The sequence below is a fragment of the Podarcis pityusensis genome, assembly GCF_964106645.2.
Source record: "Podarcis pityusensis genome assembly, chromosome: 13".
Lineage (NCBI taxonomy): Eukaryota > Metazoa > Chordata > Lepidosauria > Squamata > Lacertidae > Podarcis > Podarcis pityusensis.
This window is the reverse complement of record NC_138038.1, coordinates 46,689,939-46,700,739: the sequence shown is the minus strand read 5'-3', so window position 1 is coordinate 46,700,739 and position 10,801 is coordinate 46,689,939.

Genomic DNA, 10,801 nt, shown 5'->3' with positions numbered 1-10,801 from the left:
CTGGAGTGAATACTCGTTCTTTGAGGCATCTGAAGAAATGCTTGCTCGGCTCTTCAGAGAAGGGGCATATGCTGTGTCTCCATTATAGGGGTATATCCCTGCAATCCATTCCAGACCTTTCCCAGGAGCTTGACGGATCCAATCCCACGCATAGTACTCAGTAGAGATGGAGAATCCTGTGACTTTACAAAGCAGGTTGAGATTCTCTCCTGGTCTCACTATCCCTGGCCCAGATGATACAAGCTGAATGTCTGAGGAGACCCCTTGGAAAGAGAAAAGATAGCAATGAATAATTGAACAATATCCAATCACCACATAAATTAAATTAATATTGCAGATCTTCCCATACCTTTAGAAAAAGCCACCAAGGAAAACAAGAGCAACAAGAACTCCATAATGTTGATGAATAAATGTGTGCTAGAGATACAGGAAAGAGGGGACTCTGGTCTGGGAAGCAAGTGAAGATTTTATATTTAGGGCTTTTCATCTGAAACTACTCCCAAATTCTTTGTGGTATTTACATGAGACCTCCCCAGTGAGGCAAATGAGGCAGATAAAAGCCGTTTGGGGGATCAAGCTTTGTTGCTGGCTTCCTCTTTGTCCCCTGCACACACAAACACACACAGACAAAGGCACACAGAGTGGAGTTCTAATGGAGGGGACATAGATGGAATGCAAAATTCAATCAAAGACATTGGTATTGAAGGAAGGTTTGGAAGAGATTAATGTATTGGTGATGGATTCTTCCTTTTCCTTTAAAACTGAGGGTTGTGGTTGAAAGTTCAAGGGACGGTCATTTATCATCATCATCATTTCAGCCTCCCTTCGCCATGCACCTATAGAGATGCTGTTGGTGTGATGCAATTATAATTTCAAATGCAGCTTTTGAAAAAAATTGCTGGGAGGGAGTTCTCCTGTGGCAACCTGCAGAAGAGGAATTTTTAGGTAAATAAAAGAAAATGTAAGATGTAGCTACCGTCTTTATAGTCAAACACCAGTGCACCCTTCCTCCACCCCTGGAATGCCCAACACCCTCCCAAATGCAGTACCGTTACTTATTATCTCCCCTCATGAAATCACATCAAGAATCTGTTGGTTTTTGTTTTTGTTTTTGTTTTTTAAAAAACTTCCATTCCAAGGAAGGAGATATTTAAAAGTTTCCTTTGCATAAATACTTAGAAGAGTGCTCTACATTTGAAAGGAGTCCCTTTGCCTTCATAGGCAAAGGAAAAAGACAAAGTTGAGCCAATTCCGCCCACTCCTCTCCCTTGTGCTTGGTGAGGGTTTATTGAAAAGATGTCTTAAGCACACAAGGGATGTTGCTAAGGATATAGGAGAATCATGGAGGTTGTCTGGGTGAATTAAGAAGGAGTCCTCCTCACCAGCATTTGCCTTTGGACAGGCGTGGGGAAACTCATTGCCATTTCATTCATTGCTGATGGCATTTTCTGTTCTTCACACCATGCTGCCCCCTTGTGGGGAGCAGGAAGAGGTGGAATATAGTTCCAGGGGCCTTGGATTCTGACAAGATGCTTAATTTGCAAAATGTCATTTGGCATAGATTTGTGAGTGTATCTTCTAGTAACGTTGGGAAGAGCAAAGCAGCACCGAACATGTAGTTGCACCCAAAACACATTTCAGCTATTAGATCTTGATATTTTAAAGTTTTTATTCTTTCAGTTAATTCACCAGTTTACATGCCTCAGAACACACCATTGCTGAACAGTCCTGTCAAACCATATGTTTTCCAAATGTGATTCTTCTCCTCACCACAATGGAGAGGTAAGTTTGTGGACATGAGTCATCTGAGTAGCTCGCCAGTAGGGTCGGTTAGGCTGAGATGCCGTGACTGACCCAAGGTCATCTAGTGACCTTCATGGACAAGTAGGGATTTGAACCCGGGTTTCCCAGGTTCTTTGCACTGCAGAGGTGGTTTCACACCATGCCAAGGGATGCTGGGATGATAAAGAAAGATACAATGGCCAATTCACAATTTAAGCTTAAATCAGAGGTATGAGCAGACAAAACACAAATAATCATGCATTTGCAAAACTGGATATTGAATTTAGGTGGGGGGGGGATGCTGCAGCAAAGTCTTTTTGTAAAGTGCTGTACTGATCCACATAGCTCGACTTCCATTCTTTGTCACTTTTGTAGGTGTCCATCAGTATAATCATTTCTGGATTAAGTTACAGATTGAAGAGGCAGGCAGTTTGGATGTTGTTCCGCATCATCTGTGGAATGTAGAATTCCTCTGTCAAAACTTTCACAGTGTATTTGTTTATAGAAGCAGGACTTCTACTTTTTGAACAGGGCCCAATAGGCTTTGTCTCACTGTGTCATCTCGGGCACAGAAATACAAAGCGGAGTCTGCAGCTGTCAGGGAGTTCAGCTGGAGAGAGAATTCATTCTTTGAGGCATCTGAAGAAATGGTTGCTCGGCTACTTAGAGAAGGGGCATATGCTTTTCCTCCATCATAGGGGTGTATCTGTGCAATCCATTCCAGACCTTTCCCAGGAGCTTGACGGATCCAACTCCACATATAGTACTGAGTAGAGATGGAGAAACCTGTGACTTTACAAAGCAGGTTGAGATTCTCTTCTGGTCTCACTATTCCTGGCCCAGATGATACAAGCTGAATGTCTGAGAAGACCCCTTGGAAAGAGAAAAGAGAGCAATGAATGGTTGGACGTCATCTAATTGCTACATGAAGTCAATTAACATTGCAGAACTTCCCTTACCTTTAGAAAACACCACCAAAGAAAACAAGAGCAACAAAAGCTCCATAATGTTGATGAATGAATGTGCTAGAGATACAGGAAAGAGGGGACTCTGGGCTGGGAAGCAAGTGAAGATTTTATATTTAGGGCTTTTCATCTGAAACCACTCCCAACTTCCTGGTGGTATTTACATGAGATCTCCCCAGTGAGGCACATGAGGCAGATAAAAGCAGTTTGGGGGATCAAGGTTTGCTGCTGGCAAACCTCTTTGTCCCCTGCAAACACAAACACACACAGGCAAATGCACACAGAGTGGAGTTCTAATGCAGGGGGCATAAATGGAATGTAAAATTAAATCGAAGACATTTGTGTTGGAGGAAGGTTTGGAAGAAATTAATGTACTGGGGATGATTTCTTTCTTTCTTTTATGCTTTAAAACTGCTGGTTGTGGTGGATCTGTCAATAGACTGGCTTATTGTTGTTGTTATTTTCATCCTCCCTTCCCGATGCACCTATAGAGATCCTTCTGGTGTGACGCAACTATAATTTCAAATGCAGCTTGTGAAAAAGTTGGGCTGGGATGGAGCTCTGCTGTGGCAACCTGGAGAAGATGAATTTTAAGTAAATAAAAGAAAATGTAAGATATACCGTATTTTTCGCTCTATAAGACGCACCAGACCACAAGACGCACCTGGTTTTTGGAGGAGAAAAACAAGAAAAAAAATATTCTGAATCTCAGAAGCCAGAACACCAAGAGGGATCGCTGCGCAGTGAAAGCAGCAATCCCTCTTGCTGTTCTGGCTTCTGGGATAGCTGCGCAGCCTGCATTTGCTCCATAAGACGCACACACATTTCCCCTTACTTTTTAGGAGGGAAAAAGTGAGTCTTATAGAGCAAAAAATACAGTAGGTTCCATCTTTATATTCACACCCCAGGGCACCCTTCATTCATCCCTGGAATGCCCACCACATTCCCAAATGCAACCCCTTTATTATTTTTCTCCCCTCATGAAATCACATCAAGAGTCTTTTAAAAAAATGCTTCCTCAGCATGGAGGGAGATATTTGAAAGTTTCCTTTGCATAAATATTTAGAAATGTTCTCTACACTAGATGGTTGTGGTGGAAAGTTCAAGGGTCTGGCATTTATTTATTATTTCTTTATTTATTATTTCATAGTCAATGGAAAGAGACAAAGTTGAGCCAATTCCACCCACCCCTCTACCTTTTGTTTGGTGAGGAGTTGACTGACAAGAAGTCATAAGCACACAAGGGTTGTGGCTCAGGATGTAGCAGGAGTGTGGAGGTTGTCTGGGTGAATTAAGAAGGAGTCCTCCTCACCAGCATTTGGCTTTGGACAGGGGTGGGGAAACTCATCAAAATGTTTTGGGACTCCAACGCCTTTCATCCTAGGGGTAGCCATTTTGAAGTTTGAGAGATGATGATGATGATGGTCATGATGATGATTTTATTATAGTTATATATCACTTTTCATCATAAAACCTCAGGATGGTTCACAAGATTAAAATACAACTTAAAATAAAAAATAAATAGTTAAAACATTAATTAAGTCAGCGTTCTGGACTGGTCACAGTGGCTGTGGAGGAGACTTTGGCCTCACTGTGAAATGGTCAAATGAGGTGGAAGAAAATTTAGATTAAGTATGAAGAAACACTGTAGATCACAGCTCAGCAAAGAAATGAAATGTTTATGGAATACCCACTCTTAAAGGCTTTAAATAAAAGACAACAACACAAAAATCATATGTATAAGAATCCCATCTTAATGTAGAGCACATGATACAACATTCTCATAACTCCTTGTTCTTCCTCTTCTCAAAGCACGGGGAATCCTGTCTTTGTAATAGGCAAATGATATATATAAAAGCTGTGTTTACATGGGGGTGTCACTAAACATTGTGCTCATGACTGCATATATATGCATGTTCAGAAACATTTCCTATTTACATGTCAAGGCATCCTCTTTGGTCCACTTTGAGCAGTAAAAAGACCCTAACTAATAATAATAATAATAATAATAATAATAATAATAATAAGCATCCTGTATGTTATATAATTCATGTAAAAGAGGGATAGAAGCAAGAATCAAACCACAAGGTGCTGCTTTAAGCCATGTAAAATCCTGACCTTAAACATGTCTTTGGCCTCATAGACTTAAATAACAAACAGGTGGGGGAATGCTGACATGCTAAAGGGGACAAACATCTCAGAGAGCGTCTGTGGGCAAAGGAGGGTTTTTGCTTGGCTCCAGATTCACTTCCTCTCACTGTGTCTCTGCTGTCTCTTGCACAGTAATACACAGCCATGTCCTCTGGCTTCAGGTTGTTCATTTGCAGATAGAGGAGGCTGTTGGAATTGTCTCTGGAGGTGGTGAATCTTCCCTTCACTTTGTCCAAGTAGTAAATCCTATCTGAATCATACTCTATCCTTGCCACCCATTCCAGGCCCTTCCCAGGAGCCTGTCTTACCCAGCTCATCCAATAGCCACTGAAGTCGAAACCAGAGGCTTGACAGGAGAGGCGGAGGGATTCCCCAGGTCTCTTGACATCTCCTCCAGATTCCTGGAGTTGGATTTCTGACTGGACACCTGGAAGTGAAAATACTATAATTACACTGCAGGCCCATGAATACCTAAAATCTCACAGTCTTCTTCACTTGAAAGAAGAGAAATTACCTTCAAATACTGCTAAAAGGAAAAGACAATGAAGCCAAAATTTCATTTCCAATTCTTCTGTTTTCCAATAGAATAAATGAAATCTGGTCATCAAGGCAGGGAGATTGAGGTGTGTCTTTGGGTGTTGCTGGGGCAGGGAGAGTATATAGAAGACTTGAACAGGATGTTGTCAGTCCATTTGCATATTCCTCAGGATAAAAGAGGAAAAGGCCTTCGGCACACAAATCTCATTGAGCGTAAGCATGATTTATGGTAATAAACAGGGCATAAAGCAGTGGCTCAAGATGTTGACACAAGCAGACACATTTCTCTCCTGTTCACTGCAAACTAAGACCTGAAGAAATATAAAGAAATGCAATATACTTTTTTAGGGAGTCAAAGTCCCCTGGTTTCCCCACTCAGAAGAAAACAGCTGAGGGAATAGTCTCACGGATGAAAAGACCTATGGTATTTGGAGAACCATTTTATTTCAGTCATGGGTGGTACCATTTTGTGTTCTTCAGACCATGCCAGTCCTCCTATGAGACAGGAGCTGTCAGAAAAGCGTTACCCTAGGTTTTGCCTACCTGTAACAAGGGAATGGTGGAATGTGGTGAGAAGAAATCTCCCTTCTGTAGGTTTTTTCATCAGTATAATCATTTCTGGATTAAGTTACAGATTGAAAAGACAGGCAGTTTGGATGTTGTTCCGCATCATCTGTGGAAAGTAGAATTGCTCTGTCAAAACTTTCACAGTGTATTTGTTGATAGAAGCAGAACTTCTACTTTTTGAACAGGGCCCAATAGGCTTTGTCTCACTGTGCTATCTCGGACACAGAAATACACAGCGGAGTCTGCAGCTGTCAAGGAGTTCAGCTGGAGAGAGAATTCGTTCTTTGAGGCATCTGAAGAAATGGTTGCTCGGCTACTTAGAGAAGGGGCATATGCCTTTCCTCCATCGTAGGGGTATATCCGTGTAATCCATTCTAGACCTTTCCCAGGAGCTTGACGGATCCAACTCCACCAAGAGTACTGAGTAGAGATGGAGAAACCTGTGACTTTACAAAGCAGATTTAGATTCTCTCCTGGTCTCACTATTCCTGGCCCAGTTGATACAAGCTGAATGTCTGAGGAGACCCCTTGGAAAGAGAGAAAAGAGGGCAATGAATGATTGGACATCATCCAATCACCACATGAAGTAAATTAATACTGTAAAACTTCCCATACCTTTAGAAAAAGCCACCAAAGAAAACAAGAGCAACAAGAGTTCCATGTTGATGAATGGATGTCCTAGAGATATAGGAAAGAGGGGACTCTCGGCTGGGAAGCAAGTGAAGAGTTTATATTCAGGGCTTTTCATCCAAAACTATTCTCAACGTCCTGGTGGAATTTACATGAGACCTCCCCATTAAGGCAGATAAAAGCAGTTTGGGGGAATCAGGGTTTCAGCTGGCTTCCTCTTTGTCCCCTGCACACACACAACCACATAGAGACAAAAGCACACAGAGTGGAGTTTTAATGGAGGGGGCTGGATGGAATGCAATATTCAATCAAAGACGGTCTTGGAGGAAGGTTTAGAAGAGATTAATATACTGGGGATGGCTTTCGCTCTCTTTTATACTTTGAAACTGATGATGATGATTTCAGCCTCTCTTCCGCATGCTCCTATAGAGATGCTGTTGGTGTGTTGCAATTATAATTTCAGATGCAGCTTGTGAAAAAATTAGGCTGGGAGGGAGCTCTGCTGTGGCAACAGAAGAGGAATTTTTATGTAAATAAAATAAAATGTAAGATATAGGTACTGCCTTTATATTCACAGCCCAGTGCACCCTTCCCCCACCCCTGGAATGCCCACCACCCTCCCAAATGCAACACTGTAATTTATTACCTCTCCTCATGAAATCCCATCAAGAGTCTTTTTTTGGGGGGGGGGGATGCTTGCACTGCAAGGAGGGAGATATTTCAAAGTTTCCTTTGGATAAATATTTAGAATAATCCTCTACATTTGAAAGGAGGGCGTTCGCCTTCATAGGCAAAGGAAAGAGACAAAGTTGAGCCAATTCCACCTCCCCCCCTTTTGCTTGGGGAAGGGTTGACTGACAAGACGTCATAAGCACACTAGGGTTGTGGCTAAGGATGTCGCAGGAGTGCAGAGGTTGTATGGGTGAATTAAGATGGAGTCATCCTCACCAGCATTTGTCTTTGTACAGGGGTGGGGAAACTCATCCAAAGTTTTGGGAGTCCAACGCCTTTCATCCTAGGGGTAGCCATTGTGATGCCATCCAGTAGTTATTGGTCTCCAAGTCACATCAGTCTTGCCATCAAAGCAAATTATCAGGGGCAGTGGGAGCAGGAGCCCGGGAACATTTGCAGGGCCACAAGTTCCACTCCCCTGCCATTGGATAAAAGAGAAAGACTGCCAATTTTTTGCTATCTATGACTGGAGGCAGGAGTGGAAAAGGTCTGGAAGTAGTTTGAGGATAGGCTCACTGTGTATGCCAGGCACACTGCTCCTTCTTTTCCTTCTTGGAAACAGATTTCTCAGGTTCTCCACAAATCCTCCACCCCCTGCAGTCTAGGCTGAAGATAAAAAGACCCTAGGATCCCAAGAATCATGATGAGTGTATATAGATTATGAAAAAGAGGGTCCGAAGCAAGAATTATACTAGGCGATTCTGAGAGTCAGGGTCACACTCTGTCATGCAATAGAGATGTCACCCTTCCCCTGATCTAATGTCTAGCTGAATGCTGCAACTGAGGGCTCATCCACACTAAGCTTTCCTTCACATTTTCCAGGCACAGTCCGTGATTTAAGCTCTGTGTCCAAAGACTTCTTTTCTGGCTCCAAAGCTTTCCCCATGAAAACCTGCTCTTTGAAGCTGAATAGGAGCAAATGTCAATCGTCAGAAAACCTGGATTGACAATTGCTCCTCTTCAACTTTAAAGAGCAGGTTTTTGTGGGGAAGTTTCCAGAGCAAAAAAAGAGTGCTCAGACAGAGAGGTTTAACTGCAAGTGTAGATCAGCCCTGAGAGTGACATGAAGTGTAGGGGAAATACATTTCCTCCAACATGTCTTTGATGAAAATAGGGACATCATATTCCATAATAATAATGTTACTATTTATACTCCTCCCCCCCATCTTACTGGGTTGCTCCAGCCACTCTGGTCGGCTTCCAACATATATAAAAACATAATAAAACCCTAAACAATAAAAAAAAACACTTCCCTATACAGGGCTGCCTTCAGATGACTCGGGGGGGGGGGGGTCAGATAATTGCATACCCTCCAACATTTCTCTGGGGAAAATAGTGACTTCCTTTGGGAAAGCAGGACATTCTGGTATCACAAACTGGGATGGCTTCTGTAAATCCAGGACCGTACCTGGAAAATAGGGACACTTGGAGGGTCTGGAAATAGTAGAAGCCTCAGGGTACTGCTGGAACTTGTGCAAAAACATGACCTTAAATGTGTTTGGGGGCCTCATAGACTTACATGTAAAATGTGATGGTGAATTCTGGGGTGCAAAAGGGGACATGAAAATATTTATTTTCACTGTAAGTTGCAATGTTTGTTCCTCAAGATTGTAATTGAGAGCAGCCATGAGAAAAGGAGGGTTTTTGTCTGGCTTCAGATTCACTTCCTCTCACTGTGTCTCTTGCACAGTAATACACAGCTGTGTCCTCGGGTTTAAGGCTGTTCATTTGCAGATAGAGGAGGCTGTTGGAATTGTCACTGGAGATGGTGAATCTTCCTTTCACTTTATCCATGTAGTACATTGCACCTGAATTATACCTTATGTAGGCCACCCATTCCAGGCCCTTCCCTGAAACTGTCTCACCCAGTCCATGCTATAGTCCCCAAAGTTGAACCCAGAGGCTCGACAGGAGAGGCGTAGGGACTCTCCAGGCTTTTTCACATCTCCTCCAGACTCCACCAGCCGGACCTCCGATTGGACACCTAGAAAGAAAGGCATTTTAAGAGACCTGCTGCATGTTGTTAACACCCAGAATGTACTAGCTTTCTTCAACTGAAAGAATGATATTACCTCCCAAAACTGCTGCAAAGCAAACTAGCTGAAGCAAAGCTATCATTTTATTTATTCTAATCCTTTGAAAGGTCGAGTGAAGTGTTGTCCCAAGTATGCAAGGAAAGGGAGGATGTCTGACTGCTTTAAATAGGAAGCTCTCTCTGAATATTTACATAATCACCAGGATAAATGCACCAATGGAAACATTTGGCAAAACAGGACTGGAGGCGTGTCTGGATTTGCAAAAATCTCATTCTCTGTACTGTTTGCACATCTTCTTGGAGTGATGGATGTATTCCTCTCGTGTGAAATGAGCAACACAGGCTTTTGGAAACTGTGTCACTTTGAACATGCACAGAGCTTGTACAGTCATACCTCATGTTGTGTTTGCTTCATGTTACGTTCTTTCAGGTTACGTCCCGCAGCGACCTGAAAGTACCGGAAAGGGTTACTTCTAGGTTTCGCTGCTCGTGCATGCACAGATGTGCAGAATGACATCACACGCATGCACAGAAGCAGCGAATCGCAACCCGCATGTGTGCAGACGCGCCGCTGCGGGTTGCACTCTTTTCATGTTGCAAACGGGCCTCCGGAATGGATCCTGTTCGCAACCAGAGGTACCATTGTACTATGGAAGATGGTGTGTGTGTGTGTGTGTGTGTGTGTGTGTGGTACTTTCCCTGGAAGAAATACCAATTTCCTCCTAGAGAGAGGGAAACAGACTCTCGAGACAAGGCTCAACAGAATTTATTTAGCTAAATAGAATCCAATCCTTGGCTTGCACCAGAAAGTAGGGTGGATTGCTGGCGTCAGCAAAGCAAATCCCATGTAAAATTCTGAAATAATTTGAGAGTGGATTTCATGCTCTTTATTCAGCTCATGGTGGTGAGGAGGAATGGAAGTTCCCCCAGGATGTCTGCTTTCATATACATTATTTACACAATGGGCCCCACGTGATTGGCTAATTCTGGGATTCTCCTGTAGGCCAATCAGGTTGTGGATTCACTTCCACCTGGAGCTGGATTGGGTGGCTCCTGAGGACCAGTCATACTGCTGCATTGTTCTAGGACCAATCAGACTGCTACATTCTGAATCCTATTGTTCTAGGACCAATCAGACTGCTGCATTCTGAATCCTATTGTTCTAGGACCAATCAGACTGCTGCATTTTGGATCATAGAATCATAGAATCATAGAGTTGGAAGAGACCACAAGGGCCATCGAGTCCAACCCCCTGCCAAGCAGGAAACACCATCAGAGCACTCCTGACATATGGTTGTCAAGCCTCTGCTTAAAGACCTCCAAAGAAGGAGACTCCACCACACTCCTTGGCAGCAAATTCCACTGTCGAACAGCTCTTGCTGTCAGGAAGTTCTTCCTAATG